Source organism: Pan troglodytes, chromosome 2 (genome assembly GCF_028858775.2).
Source record: "Pan troglodytes isolate AG18354 chromosome 2, NHGRI_mPanTro3-v2.0_pri, whole genome shotgun sequence".
NCBI classification, from domain to species: Eukaryota; Metazoa; Chordata; class Mammalia; order Primates; family Hominidae; genus Pan; species Pan troglodytes.
In genome coordinates this window covers 112,973,542-112,993,214 of record NC_086015.1, presented here as the reverse complement: position 1 = coordinate 112,993,214, position 19,673 = coordinate 112,973,542, and the positions used below count along the sequence as shown (strand labels likewise).

Here is a 19,673-nt window from a genome sequence, read left to right as displayed (position 1 = left end):
AAAGAAAAGCACATGGGACATGTAAGAAATAAATAAGATGATGGATAAAACCAACTATGCATTGAAATTGCATTAAATATGTAGAAAATAATCCAATGTAAAGGCAATGACAAACTGGATTTTAAAAAGCAATATTTTAAAAGGTGCATTTTAAACACAAGGTCACAGAATGGTTGAATGTAGTGAAAAACCACCAAATGTTTAGAAACTTAACAACAAACATAAATCCCTTGTGGTCAAACAAGAAATGACAATGAAATTTAGAAAGTATTTCAAACTGATTGGTCATAGAAATTCAATTTTTTTTTTTTTTTTTTTTTTTTTTTTTTTGAGATGCAGTCGCACTCTGTCACCCAGGCTGGAGTGCAGTGGCACCATCTCGGCTCACTGCAAGCTCCACCTCCCGGGTTCACGCCACTCTCCTGCCTCAGCCTCCTGAGTAGCTGGGACTACAGGCGCCTGCCACCACGCCCGGCTAATTTTTTGTATTTTTAGTAGAGACAGGGTTTTACCGTGTTAGCCAGGATGGTCTCGATCTCCTGACCTCATGATCTACCTGCCTCAGCCTCCCAAAGTGCTTTTTTTTTTTTTTTTTTTTGAGACAGAGTCTCGCTGTGTCACCCAGGCTGGAGTGCAGTAGCATAATCTTGGTTCACTGCAACCTCTGCCTCCTGGATTCAAGTGATTCTCCTGCCTCAGCCACCTGAGGAGCTGGGATTACAGGTGCTCACCACCACGCCCGGCTAACTTTTGTATTTTTAGTAGAGACAGGGTTTCACCATGTTGGCCAGGCTGATCTAGAACTCCTGACCTCAGGTGATCCACCCACCTCGGCCTCCCAAAGTGCTGGGATTACAGGTGTGAGCGACCATACCTGGCCAAAAATTCAACATTTTAAAACTTGTGAGATGGAACTAAAACAATACTTAGAATGAAATCTATAAGCTAAATGAATATAATGGAAAGCCATTATCTTAATAGAAAAAAAACAGCAAATTAAGAAGCAGAAAATAATAAAAGGCAGAAATAAATACAAGAAAGATAAAGAAATTAAAAGTTGAATAAATCTGAAAAACATATACTGAAAGAAGGAGCATGCTGTATAATTCCGCTTATTTGAAGTCCAAGATCAGTTAAAACTAATCTATGGTGATAGGGTTTGATATAGTGGTTATTTTGGGAGGAATAGTGCTTGGGAGGAGAATGTGAGAACCCTCTCAGATACTAGGAATGTTTTATATATTGATTTAAATGTTTGTACACTTACGATGTGTCCCCTTTACTGGATATGTCTTAACCTCAACTTTAAAAAGAAATCTATGTAGCTGAAAATATCATAAACAAAATTAAATACATATTATAAGGAGCTAATTTTGAATACATAAAATCATAACAGCACTCTCTCGGTCTCCAGTACTACTCTAGTGCTTTACATACATAAACTCACTTAATCTTCAATATAATCCTATAAGTACCACTACTATCCCCATTAATGAGTAAAGAAACTGAGGCATAAATAACCTAAATATAATTTGCTTGTGGTCGCACAGTTAGAAAGTGCCAGGACCAGAATTCAAATTCAGGCAGTCTGTAGAGTACTTACATTTAATTACACCAAAAGCAAAAAGACCAACAGTCCATTAGAGAAATGGTCAATAGACATGAACAGAAAACAGAAAAATAATGTATAAAAATATGTTACTCTTCATTCACTAGAAATGACATTTTTCAAAATTTTAACTGTGGATGCTCTTTGACCAGCACCCTACTTCTCAAAAATAATATATGCACAAATATGGAAAGTTGTATATCCAAGGATGTTTGTGAAAAGAAAATAAAAGAAGACAACTTCAATTTGTCTCACATTCTATACCCTAGAAACAATTCACTAAGTTACACTCATATTCAAGATGAGGGGAATAAGATTATACCTTTTCATGGGAGTAACGTACAAGAATTTGTGGACATGTTTAAAACCACCCAAAAGGATGTGATGCAACCATTGTGTGAATAAAGCAATGAAGTCAATCTTTATGTACTGATAAGAAATGATGTCTGAGTTTTAAACGTTTTAAAGAAAGTGGTTAAGAATTGTTATAATGAGATCCCTTTAGTGAAAAAAATATATAAAAGTTTGTATATGCACATATCTATATTTATCCTTATATATTTGTATATGCATAGAAAATATGGAGAGTATACCAATAACTACAGGAGAGACCTTTTATTTTACATTCTTCTAAAGAATTTGAATTACCTACAATTAGAATGTGGTAATTTTATCATTTAAAAATTGATTTTACAATTGAGAATAAATATTTTGGGCTAGATGTAAAAGAGCTTCCATCTTTGAACTAGATCTCAGTAAATAAGATTATAACTGAATAGTATTGAATTTTAAAAAAGGTACATTTAGGTGCAGCTCTTGGCATACTTTTTTTTGCAGCTCTACGTTGAGCAAATTGCTTTCTTTCAATTAATTGTCCTCACTGGTAAAATATGGGGAACTGGGCTAGAGGGTGACTAAGATCCCTTGCAGTTTTTTACCCTATAAATCATAAGCCAGAGTAGCTAGAAAGATCAAAACCCAGGGCAAAGGCTAAAGAAGCTGTACTGAAGATACATTCTAAATATGTCAGTATCCTGTGTTCTCTAGTGAAATGTCAAATCCTGAATAGTGTAGCCTGGCCTTAGATATTGTAGCAATAATATGAAAAGCAGACTTCTCAAGACAGCAGCCCTCAATTCCCACTTAATAGTAAATAACGTTTTTCTTTTGCTTCAATGGCAGATATAAAGATTTTCAATTTCTTTAAATCTCAAGTTCTTTCAATAAATGCTCTTATCATTTTCCCATTTCAAATATCTTTTCTCATTTCTCGCTCTTTGAAACACAACTCTTTTTTTTAAAAAAAGAATTCATCAGTATAAAATAATCCAAAAAAAGCAAATCACAAGAATGCATATTCACTTCATATTACAGCTTTCTCCAACCTGCTGATGCTAATATTGCTGACTCAATAAACATTTTGCATGTTGTGTACAATATATTTCACAACCTTAAAAATCTAGATGTAAAGTTATCATCACAATTCAAGTGTGGTTTTTTCTCTTTCTTTCTGGTGTCAAAGTAGGTAGTTCTCATTTCAAATAAGCTGTGTTCCAGAATTTAATTTTTAAATTGGTTTTATACTTCTCTTTCCCACAGAAAGAGTATTAAAAATACTTCATGTGTTCTCAACCTAAACCACAAATAACTTGTTCAATGAATAGTGTGCCTATATCGGAGTATTTTTGAGAGATAATGGAACATAACAAAGTGAATTCTTTAGAGTCAGAACCAGATTGGAATCCTGGCTCTGCCACTTCCCAGTTAAGCAAATCATTTAAAGTCAATGATCTTCAGTTTCCTCCAGTGAAAAATAGAAATCATAGCATTTATTTCCCAAAGGTGTCTCAAGAATTATCTGAGATAATGTAAGTGGTCATTTCTTCCTTCCTGTCAACCCCACTAGCCTCCTATTTATCCTAGGTTTTGCTGCCTTACCTAGTATTTTCAAACTAGAGAAATTTTTTTGGTGTTTGCTCTATAGCACAATTATAGTATTAATTAAGCTATAAAAATGGGCTTGCCTAATTTTAATCATAGCCCCAAGCATCACCTGAAACATGAATATGGCTTCAACTCTGGAGAAGCAGGAGAACAGAGCCGCAAAGCTCCTGCCATGACCTTTGGTGGCGATGACTCATATCACAGTGGCCATCCATACTCATCAATGACTAATACCACAGGCTCTGCAGTCAGAGATCAAGTTCAAAATCCTAGATCTACCACTTACCAGATATGCAAACTGCAACCATATATTTAACCTCTTTGTTCCTCCATTTTCTCATCTGTAAAGTGGAGATAATAATAGAACCTGTCACCTAAGAGTTTTCTTAAAGACTAAATGAAACAATTCATGAAAAATGCTTATTAGAGTGTCTTTCTGGTAATATTTTTCTATAACTTAAGCTTATTAATTATAGTTTTAATGCTTTTTAACTAAAAATTTAAATAAAAAAGAAAGCACGTATATACTGCTAAATTCAGTTGGGAAAATATTGCAAGTTAATTTAATTTTTAAAAATTTTTTAAGGATGCTCCCATACTTCTAAATTTAGGATTTGAGGTTTCATGCATTCTTAGTGCACAATGATAAATCAGTGTAAAAGGATAAATCAATTCACAAATCAGGTGTGAAGATTATAATTGCATTTAGTTTTCTATAACAATTTAGTTTTTTATATAGTCCCCTTTCAGCCAAGATGACAGAAATTTGATCTCTGTAGTGTGAGCTTTCCTAGAAATAGTGTTCAATTTATAGAGACTTTGAACAGTCCTAAGTCGTAGGGCTAAGGCATCTAGTACTTGATGCCATCTGTTCACACAGGTGCCTGCCTGCTGAGACATCTCATCGGGTCCTCAGTCATCACTCACAGAGATTGTCCATGAACATTTCCTTATCCATGTCAACTGGCTTCCTTATGGCAGGAGACTCTGCTACTTCCATGCCTCCTTTGCATTTCTTTGCTCCTTTCATGCTATGTTGGGGCTTAGAAATTTCTCTATGGCTATTGAAAACATCATGCAGTCTCCTCTCTCCAGTTCCTGAGGGTTTGGCTAGGAAGCAGAAAGCAATCTTTCTCGCTGGGACCTATTATCATCTATATTCACTTCACTTCTCCTCCATCTCTCCCCTAACATATGATAAATCTTTGAAAGCAATGGCATTGAGGTTTCTTCAAGTGACAATGAAAGGAATGAAGAGAGTATTTGTGTGTTGTGAGGAGGTAAAGAAGAGAATGGTGGAAGAGAATGGCAACAAACATTGCACTATTTGGATCATTTTTAAGCTGTGTCTACAAATAAGAAGCTGCTTTTTATTACTTTTTTATTCCATTCCTTTATTTTCCCTTTCCTAACTCTACTTTTTTTTTTTTTTTTTTTTTTTTTTGAGACAGGGTCTCACTTTGTCACCCAGGCTGGATTGCAGTGGCACAATCTCAGCTCACTGCAGCCTTAACCTCTCAGACTCAAATCATTCTCTCACCTCAGCCCCCCAGGTAGCTGGGACTACAGGTGTGGGCCACCAAACCTGGCTAGTTTTTGTATTTTTACTAGAGATGGGGTTTCACCATGTTGCCCAGGCTGGTAATTCTACTTTTTACTGGGTGTGCTAAATAATTGTTTGTTAGCATTACTCAGAGGCCTTTTTGAGACTGCCTTGCTTAGATTTAATTTATTTGTATCCTAACTTGTTCCAGAGTTTCTTAGTGACATTATTCATACTGACACCCTTATCATGTTATCAATCTCTGCCTTCCTTCTCTTAATCATCCTAGGTGCTTTTTCTCTGCACTCTCATCTTTCCTGATTGGGAAACTCTCTAGGTCCATGTATATTATGTCTCTATTTTTACTGGCATTTTGAGCTAGTTTTTAGTTCGTGAAGTTCTGTTATTTTCCACATCAATTTGACTCACATTTACAGTGTTGCGAGAAACTATATCAAATGTTTTCTCTCATTTTGTCAGTCAAAGGAATCTTATCACATTTCCCTGAAAGACCAAGGACAATTTGAAGATATTTCTTATTTTTTGCATTATTTTTCTATGGTAGTTTTATACTGTGTACTATTGAATTTCAGTTTGAATGTCTTGGGGCCTCATCTTTTGAAACTCTTTGGAAATACGGACATTTGGTTATCTCATTCCTAGCCACAGGAGACATTTGAAAAAATAAAGCTCTAAATCTAAATAACAGAGCTATTTTCACTTCTAATAAAATAACAATATTTTCCCTATAAAGGCTTATTTAAATCATATATTATTATTTGTATGTTTATATATACAGAATATAGTGGTTATGTTTGTTTTTTTTGTTTAATTTTAAAGCAATTACACAAAGTAGAATAGGTTCCCAGGGACAAGACCTGAAATAAATAAGTTCAGAATTTTAAAAAAAGAGACTCTAACCAGGATTATTTATAATAAAATAAGACAATAATATCATGTTAACTCAGCCATCAATAATGCCATTTTTTTTTCAGTTGCATGACTTAATAGACTGAAAACAGAGCTCCCATACAAAGGGAGGGCACCCAAAGAGGGTAGCCATTGCTGGCTCGAATGCCTGGGTTTATATCCCAATCATTGTCCCTCTGTCCCTCCCCCTGTGCTCTCAGGCGATAGATGATTGGCTCTTTCTTTACCTCCTGGTTTTTGCCTAATTAGCATTTTAGTGAGCTGTCTTTACTACCTGATTGGTCGGGTGTGAGCTAAGTTGCAAGCCCCATGATTAAAGATGGATGTAGTCACCTTCTCAGCTAGGCTTAGGGATTCTTAGTCGGCCTAGGAAATCCAGCTAGTCCTGTCGCTCAGTCCCCCTTCTCAACAGGAAAACCCAAGTGCTGTTGGGGAGGTTGGAATAACACCATATTTTTTGAAGCCATATTACCCAGCACCTTGGGACTGATGATGGTCCTCTCCTTCGACACTCTATTTAATTATATTATCTGTCTTTTGAAGGGCAGGTTGTGTTATTTTTTGTATAGACAGTGCAAAAGTAAACAAAGCTCCAATTTATGTTTAGGTTTAGAAACCATCACAAGCACTTTTAAAACTGCATAGGAGAGACAGAGCAAGGTGCTTTTCCAAATATCAGAATTTATGCTGATTTTTTATAGAATTTGATACAAAACACCTGCCAGATAAAGTGGAAGAGAGACAAAAGAAAAAAAGAAAGGATCACTGAGTTTATTGAACATTTACAACAAAACTGATTCACAACACTTATGAGATAATAGCTATCTTCTAAATGTTTTCTGTCTTGTGACTTTATGTAATTTTTTAAACTGTTTTATAAATGTGAAATACATAGGAACACAGGGGTTGGAATTTATATTTTTTTGTAAAAAGAAAAAGATTCTGAACATATCTGAGAAAGCTCCGCTCTCCTCGGAACTTTGGTATGAACAAACAAGACAGCATTGTACAAAGCTTCAGGAGAAAGACAGGGTAGTAATCTGTACTTTGACAGGACCTTTCTGTTAAGCCAGTTAATCCTATTTCAGGTATTGTAAACATTGAGAGGCAAGTCCCTGCACTGCTCTGGATAAACAATCAGCTGGATTATAATTTTCGCATGATTAATGCTGAATCTCTTCTTACAGGTTGATTCAGAGTTGTGGTTTCATATTATTTTCCCAAAGAGGGTATTCATAGTGCTTACTACCACATTGGAAACACCCACTTACCCTCTCTAAATTGATCCTCTTGGGAACTTTATGAATGGTCACAGAGAGGGAGGTGACCTCAGAACCGTGTGAGGCTAATATGTCCTGACAGAGCTAGAACTTCTTCCAGTCAGCCTGCACCCAGAGACACAATGCTGTAACCAATTGGCCTACATGGCCACAGGCAACAGACACCATTATTCTGGGATTGGGGAAACGTAACAGAGAACTAGAAATATTTCTGGTTTTCATAAAAGGCTAAAAGGCTATGCTTTTTAGCCCTCTTCCTCCTTACAACAAAAGAAAAGTGCTCTGGATAAAATCTTAAGTTTTAGGAAATGACAAAAATCACATCTATACTATGGTTACTGGTGTGCAAATTTTATAGATATGTGAACAAAAATGAAATGGAATGTTGAAAAATAGAAGAATTCTACATAATTCAGCTTTTTCCATGTTTTAAGTCTCCTTTGCTGTCAACCATATTGTTTGTACTAAATACACACAATACCAAAACTCATCCTTAAATTGGAAAAGAATTGTGTATTCACACTTTTACCCCAGAGACTGTCCACATTTTAACCAGGTGATATATACAGATATGTGTATATATTTATATCTACATACAGATATAGATATTTCTAAATCCTTTGGTATATTTGACCCAAATTTTAAAAGGCCTTCAATTTGGTAAGTCATCAACAACTAACTGAAGTTTCTGTTGATTTCTAAGGAAATTGAGAAAATACAGTTACAAAAAGAAAAGTGTTAAAAATGTCTTCTTGCACTAATCTTGTGAAACAAGTTATTTTAAGAGAAGTTGAGGGAAAAATAAAAAGCACCCAAATAGGAAGAGAAAAATTCAAACTATTCCTGTTTGCAGATGACATGGTTCTATATCTAGAAAAACCTATATTCTCTGCCCAAAAGCTCCTTGATCTGATAAATAACTTCAGCAAAATCAATGTACAAAAATCAGTAGCATCCCTATGTACCAATGACATCCAAGCTGACAGTCAAATCAGGAATGCAACCCCATTCACAAAAAGAAAAAAACAACCTAGAAATACAGCTAACCAGGGAGGTGAAAGATCTCTACAACAATTACAAAACACTGCTCAAAGAAATCAGAAATTACACAAACAAGTGGAAAAATATTTCATGCCCATGGATAGGAAGAATCAATATCATTTAAATGGCCATACTGCCCAAAGATATTTATAGATTCAATGATATTCCTATCAAACCGTCAATGATATTCTTTATAGAATTAGAAAAAAACTATTTTAAAATTCATATGGAACCAAAAGAGAGCCCAAATAGCCAAGGCAATCTTAAGCAAAAAGACAAAGCTGGGGGCATCACATTACCCAACTTCAAAGTATACTACAAGGCTATAGTAACCAAAACAGAACGGTACTGGTACAAAACCAGACACAGATCAATAGATCAGAATAGAGAGCCCAGAAATAAGGCCACACACCTATTACCATCTGATCTTTGACAAAGCTGACAAAAACAAGCAATGAGGAAAGGACTCCCTATTCAATAAATGGTGCTAGGGTAACTGGCTAGCCATATGCAGAAAATTGAAACAGTCCCTTCCTTACACTATCTATAAAAATCAACTGAAAACAGATTAAAGAGTTAAATGTAAAACTCAAAACTATAAAAACCCTGGAAGATAACCAAGGAAATATCATTCTAGGCATGGGACCTGGCAAAAAAATTCATGATGAAGACACAAAAAGCAATGGCAACAAAAACAAAAATTGACAAATGGAGTCTAATTAAAACTAAAGATCTAATTAAAACTAAAGATCAAAAGAAACTATCAACAGAATAAGCAGACAACCTATAGAATGAGAGAAAATATTTTTAAACTATGCATCTGACAAAGGTCTAGTATTCAGCATCTATAAGAAACTTAAATTTACAAGAGAAAAACAAATAACCCTATTAAAAAGTGGGCAAAGGACATGAATGGACACTTTTCAAAGGAAGACATACACGCAGCCAACAAGTATATGAATAAAAGCACAATATCATTGATCATTAGAGAAATACAAATCAAAACCACAATGAGATGCCATCTGACACCAGTCAGAATGACCATTATTAAGAAGTCAGGAAATTACAGATGTTATGGAGAAAAGGGAACACTTACATACTGCTGGTGGAGTGTAAATTAGATCAGCCCTTGTGGAAAACAGGGTGGCAATTCCTCAAAGAACTTAAAACAGAATTACCATTCAGATTACCGAATCTGGCAATCCCATTATTGGGTATAAACCCAAAGGAATATAAATCATTCTATCATAAAGACACATGCATATGTATGTTCATTGCAACACTGTTTACAATAACAAAGACATGGAATCAACCTAGATGCCCAATAACAGTAAACTGGATAAAGAATATGTGGTACATATACATCATGGAATACTAAGCAGCCATAAAAAAGAAAAAGATCATGTCCTTTGCAATAACATGGATGGAACTGGAGGCCATCGTTCTTAGGAAACTAACACACAAACAGAAAAACAAAGACTGCATGGACACAAAAAAGGGAACAACAGACACTGGGACCTGCTTGAGGCTGAAGAGTGGGAGGAGGGGGAGGATCAGAAAACTACTTATCAAGTACTATGCTCATTATTAAATACCAGGGTAACAAAATAATCTATACACCAGACCCCCCGTGACATGCAGTTTACCTGTATAACAAACCTGCACATGTACACATGTACCCCAAACCTAAAATAAAAGTTAAAAAAGAGAGAGGTGGAAAACTTATACTATCTTACATATTTAATAAGTAAAATAATATAAATTTTCATAAAGCTTTTTGGTGTTCATGGTAATGATTATATAATCGCAATCTTATTTTATGCTAAGTTCTGAGGATACTGAGATAAATATAATACTTTCTAGTCTCAAATTGTGCATGGTCTAATAGAGAGGCAAATATTAGTTTGCAAATAAATCAATTACAATCTAAGCTAAAAGCAACTATAGAATTATGCAAGTTGCAGTGATTCATACAGTTTTTAGGGATAACTCTGAAGCAGGATGGGAGGAGCAAAATAGAGCCTTAAAACAGGTTGTATTTTAGTTGAGTTTTATAAAATAAATTGAATTTCACTACATAAATATTATGCATTGAATTGTTGGTTCAATAACATGTTGAAGTCTTAACACTCAGTACCTCAGGACATGACCTTATTTGGAGATATAGATTTTACAGAGGCAATCAAGTTAAAATGAGGTCATTAGGGTGGGCCCTAATCCAACATAACTGGTGTCCTTATAAAAAGAGAAACTGTGGGTGCTGTGTGACAGCTCATGCCTATAATCCTAGCACTTTGGAAGGCTGAGGTGGGATGATCACTTGAGGCCAGGTGTTTAAGAGCAGCCTGAGCAACACGGTGAGACCCCATCTCTACAAAAACTTTTCAAAAAATTAGCCAGACATCGTGCCTCGCCTGTAGTGCCAGCAACCTGGGAGGCTGAGATCAGAGGATCACCTGAGCCTATGAGTGTGAGGCTACAGTGAACCATGATCACACCTGCACTTCAGCCTGGGTGACAGAGTGAGACCCTGTCTATTAAAAAAAAAAAAAGAAAATGAAAATAAATATAGATACAGAGAGATGCATAAAGAGAAGACAATGGTGAAGACTCAGGAAGATAATGGCCATCGAAAAGCCAAGGAGAGGAGCCTGGAAAAGATCCTTCCTCAAAGCCTGCAGAACCAACCCAGATGACTCCTTGATTTTGGACTTCTAGGCTCTAAAACTGTGAGACATTAAATTTACGCTGTTTAAGCCACACAGTTTGTGAAGCAGGTAGGAAATAGCATTCTAGATGATGGTAAAAGAATGGCAAACTCTGGCATGTTTAAGGAACCCAGTGTCATGTTACTGTTGACCAAGAAGGGAAATGGCAAGAAAGGAAGCTACACAGGCCATCAGATAGGACATTAAATAGCTTTAACGTGAACGTCTAGCTGAGGGGAAACCACGGACAGGCTTCATGCCAGGGAGAGAGAATTCTCAAATACATGGGCATTTTCTTGATTTATAAATTTTAAACATCGTATCCTTTCTAATTGTATAGATAAGTCTCTATAAGACCTTTGTTTCCTATTTTGCCTGGAATAATCGCAGTTAATTACTTTCTAGCATCATATCAATAGCATTTCTTTTTACTCTCAAAGTGTCCCACTTTGGAAGTTAAACTACATACTACACAGTCACCCTACTTTTAAATCTCTTACCCACCACCTTATCTCTCTCTGTTTCCCATCCCAACATAATTATATCACTGCTTTAAGTTTAAATTATTATAATATCAAACACTTCCTGAATGATTACTATCTGTCAGGTATGCTTCCATGTGCTTTATATGTTTTAAAATATTTTATTCTCATATGGTTCTTGGAGATGCATTCTTTTTTAAACAAGGAAACTGAGTCACAGAGAAACTAAGTAGCTTGCTTAAGGTGAATTGCAGCCCAAAGTCAATCCTAGTAATCTAGCTACAGTAATTGGTAATTGGTTTTTAAAATTTTTTTGTTCCCTGCCTTATCAACATCTGACTTATTTATTTAATTTTACTCTTTTCTCTTTTTTAGGTGATAGCATTTTCACAATTATTCAGTAATTTTTGTTGATACATCAAAGAGATACTTAAAGAGAAGCTTATTAGTTCTGACTGCAGGCCAGGAATTTTTACTAGAAGGCTTTATTTCTGAGTGGTTAGTCATGGAGTTAGCCTCCTTATGGAGTTCTTCAAATTTTGGAAGCCTTTTCTCAGGGCGTTTTCAGGTCTTTCTGAGAAAAATTTCAGGCTTCTGTTTGTGATTAGATGCCAGGCTGCTGCTGTTCTGTGAATGTGGTGGGAGAAAGGGGAAATGATCATCTCATTGTTTAGATTAGAGACTCAAAATTAATTCTGATAAGACCCTAAATCTCAGTCCACTCAGACTGACTTTTCAGTATCATAAATCTCTAAACTCTAGTCTAGGAGGAATTTCCTAAATGTCAGTGATTTGTGTATGTATTTCTTACATACATACATCCCTGATTTCTTACCCCACTCTTCTTCCTCACCATCCATGGGAACTCATGCTTTTAAACCTATGGCTTTGAAGGATGAACAGATTTCTTTTTGTTAGTCTCTTCTGCTGCCCGCAGATTAAATTATGGCCCTCTGCACACTGTTAAATAATTTTAACAATAATCCACCTGTTTCCCACTTTCCAATGTTTTGTTGAACTCTTTCATCAATTGGTGTTCTCATTACCACGAAATGAGTACTTGGTAATAAGAGAAGATAAACATGTAGGTCATTTTTTTACTGTAACATGAAGGATAAATTTGTGGGTAATAAGACTAGTAGAAGACATAAAAATTAAGTTATTGCAATCACCTGGAAGTAGGGTGTGGAGCTATAATATATGCCTATAATGTATGATTGTGAATAAAGAGAACAAGTTGAAAGAGATTCATTATAAGTGGAATCCACAGACATTTGTTACTGAGAAAATGTGATATATGAGAAAAAAGTAATACTATAATGATGACATTAGCCTTAAATAAGAAGGACGATGTTACCTTTAAACAGAAAAGATGAAAGGCTGATTTTTAAATGTTAATAAATATTCCAAATTGGAAAGACATTAGTATTCATATTTTCATCCAGCAAAACTCTTTAAAATTCATCCAGAGCCAGACAATGTGCTAGACATTGGACATAAAAAAAGATGAACTACTGTTGTCCTAGAGGGGCTTATAGTTTAGCAGATTCTGTTGGAATTTAAGTAGGATGGTCCCTAGTGAATTAGAAATGCCAAAGTACATCAATACTAATAAGAACAGTTGTGTGAGTTTCTCCAGAGTCACTCATCTACTGTCAAATAGGAACACATAATGATAAATTAAGATAGATGTTGCAGGAGGGTAACTGGGATAAGTTTTTGAAATAATTGGTGAGTGAAATACTATGCAGCCATAAAAAATAGTGAAATCATGTCCTGTGCAGCAACATGGATGCAAATGGAGACCATCACGATAAGCAAATTAACACAGGAGCAGAAAACCAATTAACACATGTTCTCACTTGCTAGTAGGAGCTGAAACAGTGGGTACTCACGGACGTAAGGATGGCAATAGTAGACACTTGGGGCTACTAAAGTGCGGAGGATGGAAGTGGGGCAAGTGTTGAAAAATAACTGTTGGGTATTATGCTCAGTATCTGAGTGATGGGATCATTTGTACCCCAAACCCCAGCATCACACAATATTCCCAGGTTTAAAAAAACTGCATATGTACCCCCTAAATCTAAAATAAAAAAGAATTGGTGAGACCTAGTTTCTGAAAACTATACAAACTAAAATACTATCTTGAAAAGCATAGCTTTTTGAAAAGCAGTGTACCATTGGATTTTTACTGTGGAGAGCAAAAAGTGAGACCAGAAAAGCCCTGATGAAATTGGCTATAAATGTTGGATCAAAGAACTAGGGATTCCGATGAAGTCAATAAAAGAAGTGCAGTAAGAGTAGTGGCAGAAACAGCGAATTGTGTCCCCAAAACAACTCCCTCTTTCTTCCTTTCAGAAACAGAACATCCCAATTTTTGGCTGCACACAAGATTGCTCAGCTAGGGACTATGTTTCCCAATGTCTCTTTTAGGTAGTTAAGACCATGGGACCAAGCTTTAGCCAACAGCATATGGGCATAAGAAATATGTGCAACTTTTGGATTACATCCTTTAATAAGAAAACTCCTAGTCCTTCATTCTCTCTCTTCTTTCTAAGGGCTAGAAAGTATAAGTGGTAGTAATAACTAGCTTTAAATATGTGAACAAAGACGGTCCCCTAGAGGGTGACAAAACTATGAGATAGAAAACACTCGTGTTCCTCGATGACCTTATAAAACAGAGCCATCTGCCACCCTGCACCACTCACTTCTACACTATAACATGAGGAAGAGCCCTTGGATTTGGAGTCCGTTTGTTTCAACAGGGTACCCTGTAACCAATGTAGGTGAAGTAATGTGTGACTGGAAGAAAAGAAGTTGTAATGATTGTAGAATATTAGATTTTGTGACTTCAGATGTGATGTAGTTCTGGAGTACATATGGTTCAGGATGGCATCATGGGAGTTTGCTGTTGAAAGAAAATGAAGGTAAACAGAATAAAAGATGAAAAGAATATCTGAATTTGGCAAATCTAATTAATGAGCTATATCAATATTAAGATCACCTGGATGAGAACAAGAATAAGAATAACAAAACAAAAATGATAAACCATATGACGGAGTTCTCAATGATGATGGAAAACTTTAAACATAATAAATGATAAGGACATGGAAGAAAGGAAACTGCTACAATTGATTGACATGAGCCTCAAGGTCCCAGAAGAAGAACAATGTTATAGAAGCAGTAGTACGGCTACTGGTGATTCTAGTTCAGATGCTATCATTAACTAACATGGCAAATCGTTTAACATCTGTGGTTCAAAGGCCCCTCACCTGTAAAAGGAGAAAATTGGATTAGATCATACATAGTTTCCTGGCAACACTAACATTTCATGATTTTAACTTAGAATTGAATCCAAGTCCCCTAATTCTAATAGCAGGCTGATCTTCCACTTGCTTTAAAACCACAATGTCACTGCACCTTTCACAGAACATAAACCCAGGGGTAGTGCCTCTTGGGAGGAGTGATGAAATGGTACATAAACAAGTCACTTCCCTTCTCCTTCCAGCAGAGATGCTCAACTTCAAATCTGTTCCCTCTGTATCTGTGAGCAGTGGTTCACAGCTGTGTGAATTGATTCCCAATTACCATGATTTGCAGAAAAATCTAAGCCCAGAATGAGATGAGGCCTAAGGGAGGAGGCAGTCATGGGCCAGTTTGATAGAGTATCTTGGGTGACCTCTTTCTGACCTGAGCTGTTTTATTATCCAGCTGCTGGTGGATAATATAATAGCTTATATAATAGCATTTCCCTTTCCTTCACTTATTTGGATGTTTCTTCTTTGACTTATTTTTCTCTTGGGATTTCAATAATTTTCTTTTTTGAATATATTATTTCAAGTCATATGTGTGTGCATTACACATAAATACATACCCACGTACATACAACATAACAGTATTAACTTTCCAAGCTTTCAAATAAACCAACCACAAGTTTTAAAAATGAGTGTTATGAACAAGATAATGTTCTGACAGTGCTAATGAGTCCCGAGCCTTTTATTTTGGCCTCTTTTACCTTTGGCAATGATATCTTGCATCTTTCTAACCATGAATCTCTTAGACTTCCCATCTTGGGCTTGACCGAGCTAACTTGAATATAGGGCTTTCCCCCACACCCACTCTACCATATGTGTGTTTTCTTTCCTTTGCCAACAAGACAAACAACAGAGCAGGACAAAGTTGAACTCAGTCACTAAGGTAAAGATGTAGAGTCTGTTAGATTAAATTTGTCACTAATAATCATGGAATACGACCAATTCATATCCATTTTATTTTCCCACACTGATTCTTAATGAAGAGACTATGTGGGATCACTATTTCTTATGGGCCATGATGAAAACATAAAAGTTAGGGTCCCCTTACACCAACAGCTTCCCAGTTCTTCATGGATTTCCATGGTCACACAATGTTCTGTGAAATAAACTCTAACCCTTTAATTTGGGGGAAAAAAGATTAACTGGGGAAGAGATGTTGGTTGGTGGTTGCTTATTTGTTCTTTAGTTACTGCTATACTCCTTGTTTTGAGTGGCAATTTTTGAGACGTTAGTTAGGAAGCTAATGCTAACAGAACTTAACATTCTCCAGCCCACCAGACTGGGCCAGGATCTCTTAGCATCCATATAGATCCCTGTAACACTTAGTATGATAGTAAATTAATCATTTGTGTTTTTTTATTGAGTGATACCTGCTAGTTTGCAATCTCCATCAGCGCTAGGAACGTATTTGTATTTTTCACCACTGTACTGTGACTTGCAATTTCTAGGCACTTAAAAAATTCAGTGAATTTCAGTAGCAAAGACAGAGAATCAACCTAGGTGCCCATCAGTGGTAAATTGGGTAAAGAAAATGAGGTACATATACACCACAAAATACTACAAAGCCATTAAAAAGTATGAAATTGTCTTTTACAGCAATATGGATGCAGCTGGAGGCCATTATCCTAATCAAATTAACGCAGGAACAGAAAACCAAATACCACATGTTCTCATTTATAAGTGGGAGCTAAACAATGAGTACTCATGGACATAAAACTGGTAATAATAGACACTGAGGACCACTTGGAGGCAAGGGGAGGTGGGTAAGGGTTGAAAAACTATCGGGTACTATGTTCAGCACTGGGTGACAGGATCAATTGTACCACAAACCTCAGCAACATACAATACACCCAGGTAACAAACCTGCATATGTACCCCCTGAATCTAAAATAAAAGTTGAAATTATAAATAAAATAATTTTTTAAAATAAAAATAAAATAAAATTGAGTGAATTAATGTAAGTAACATTACACTGAGTAATATTTTGCAGAATTTTTTCAAGTGTTCATGCCCCTGAGGCATATAGTTTCTAAAAGGTCCTGCAGAAGTATTGAGGCCTGAAATTGCCCTGTGGTGTTTGCTAGGTAAGGTTTGAACAAGAATTACATTTGATTCCTTATCCTGATTAATTATTACAATGCCCTTAACTGCACTGGTAATTTTCGAAGTATCAGGAAAGAACTTACAACACAAAGTACACACATTCAGAATGTAATTTCCTTTTTTTCTGTTAAATTAAACTCAGCAGGTATTCAAGGACCATCACTGTTAACATGAATTATGTCTACATTCTAAATGTGTGGAAGTGCAGCTAGGGAATTTATGCTTAACATCATGCCATGTAAACCAGGGTTTGCTATAAAATGTTATATTAGTGTCACTGAGCATAATCACTCACATACCTCTCACATGTTCTACTCTATATTAGCAATTTCCAAATATTTACTGCTGCTTTTTCCCTCTGATTTGCTATTGATAGCAGGTTGGATGTAACGAAGGAACAGATATGATTCAAGCAGGATTCACTTTAAGCTCTATCATACTTTTATTCTTTTCTAAACTATGGCATACACGTCAATGTTTCTTCTTAGGTTTATCACCATTAAAATCACTCATGTAGATATAAAATATAATCCTTTCTGTGTGCTTCAAGTCAAATCAGGAGGAAGGACTACTTGCATCTCACAGGACTTCCCTACTGATTATCCAAACCATAGATGGATATTTGAGTAAATAGTTGTGTCCAAGCTAAATCTTAAGCTCATGCTTACCAGTGCTATTCAAAGAACAGATCTCCTTACAAAGGTTAATGACTAATTTGTTATGATTGTTTCTTTTATAACATTTTTTTCATTCCTATACTCATACTTCAATATAATTTTTTAGGTTAGAATGTCTATAATTGTAGGCTTTCTTGCAGTTCTGGCAAATTGTAGAAACTATGAGTCTATAAATGAGGATACCTCATTCAAACAAATTCACATTTTTATTCATTTGACCATTTATTAATAGTACTTAGTATTTCTTTTACTTGAAAGGTTATTTGGCTGGGCGCAGTGGCTCACGCCATAATCCCAGCACTTTGGGAGGCTGAGGCAGGTGGATCACCTGAGGTCAGGAGTTCGAGACCAGCCTGGCCAACATAGGGAAACCCCGTCTCTACTAAAAATACACAAAATTAGCTGGGCGTGGTGGCAGGCACCTGTAATCCCAGCTACTAGGGAAGCTGAGGCAGGAGAATCACTTGAACCTGGGAGGCGGAGGTTTCAGTGAGCCGAGTTGGTACCACTGCACTCCAGCCTGGGTGACAGAGTGAGCCTCCGTCTCAAAAAAATAAAAAAAGGTTATTCAAAACTGAATTTTTGTGGACATTGCTTCATTTATTCCTTATATCTAACCAAACATAAGTCTCTTACGTTTTCTGCTCCCTCTCCCTATTATCTTGGCACACCTCGGTGTAAAAACTGTCAAGTGTTGCCTCTAATAGGAAGTCCGAACTCCCGCCTTTTTCAGGAGCCCCCATAACATGGCTCTAGCCATATCCAACCTGTTTTGACCTCTCTGGACCGCATAACTTCAATTTTGGTAGACTTAGATTTGTTTATTCTTATCTTTTGCACTTACTATGCATACAGCTCTCAATGGCCCTCCTTCCTCATCTTCAAGACCAAGTTCATTTCTCATCTTGTGAAAGAGATCCTTTATTTACCCCTCCAGGTCTGCTCTCCATCCTTTGACCTTGACCTCTATGCAGATGGCTGATGGACTACATTGATAGATCCCCGTGACCGTTAGCTGTCAATTATGTTTGACCAAAAGGAAGCCCAGGCAGAAGATGGGAAAGGAAGAGAGAAGAGGGTGAGGTTGTGGTATTTATTCCTCTAATCTATTTTTTCTTTTTTTTTTGAGATGGAGTTTTGCTCTTGTTGCCCAGTCTGGAGTGCAATGGTGCAATCTCAGCTCACTCCAACCTCCGCCTCCTGGGTTCAAGCAATTCTCCTGCCTCAGCCTCCCAAGTAGCTGGGATTACAGGCATGTGCCACCACACCCAGCTGATTTTTGTATTTTTAGTAGAGACAAGGTTTCTTCATGCTGGTCAGGCTGGTCTCAAACTCTTGACCTCAGGTGATCCGCCCACCTCGGCCTCCCAAAGTGCTGTGATTACAGGCGTGAGCCACCATACCTGGCCTCCTCTAATCTATTCTTATAAGGGATCTGGACCTAGATTTTATTCCTCAATAATAGGCAGGTCTCTCCACAAGACTCCTTTCTTCCAGGTCCTAAGAATTACTCCATTTCTTAATCCCTTCAGATGGCAATGGCCGGGTTGCTATTAGCCTCATGGTAATGCAGCATCCCTTGTGGTTTCCATATACCCTGAATGCATTTTTGTAAATAGTTTCTTTAATAAATCTTATGGAAATTATCTGTTTCCTGTTAGGATCCTGATTAATGCACATCTCTTCCAAGAAGCCTTACCCAATAACTCCAATTCACTTTCAGGTGATATAGTACACATTTATCACACTGCAGTGGCTTTAAAGTATGTCCACAAATTATTTGATACTTCTCTCTTCAAAGCGTAAGGAACCTAATTCCCCTCTCCTTTGCTGTGTGCTTTAGGAAGTGGCAGAAATCTTGGTATGTGACTTCTCTATTAAAACACAAAAGGCATAGTGACTTTCTCCTTGCTCTGTCTCTTGGACCACTCACTCTAGGAAAGCCAGTTGCTAGCTGACACTCAAGCAGCCCTAGGTAGAGGCTCACATAGCAAGAACTTGGGACCCCTTGCCAATAGCCATGTGAACAAATGGAGCAGAGC

At 36.6% G+C, this 19,673-nt stretch overlaps 1 long non-coding RNA gene across 1 annotated transcript in view; it reads right to left on the bottom strand.

Annotated features, from left to right (window-relative positions):
* LOC129143520 (uncharacterized) overlaps positions 1-19,673 on the bottom strand; it is a 105,294-nt gene that overhangs the window by 21,337 nt on the left and 64,284 nt on the right. The window lies entirely within an intron of this gene.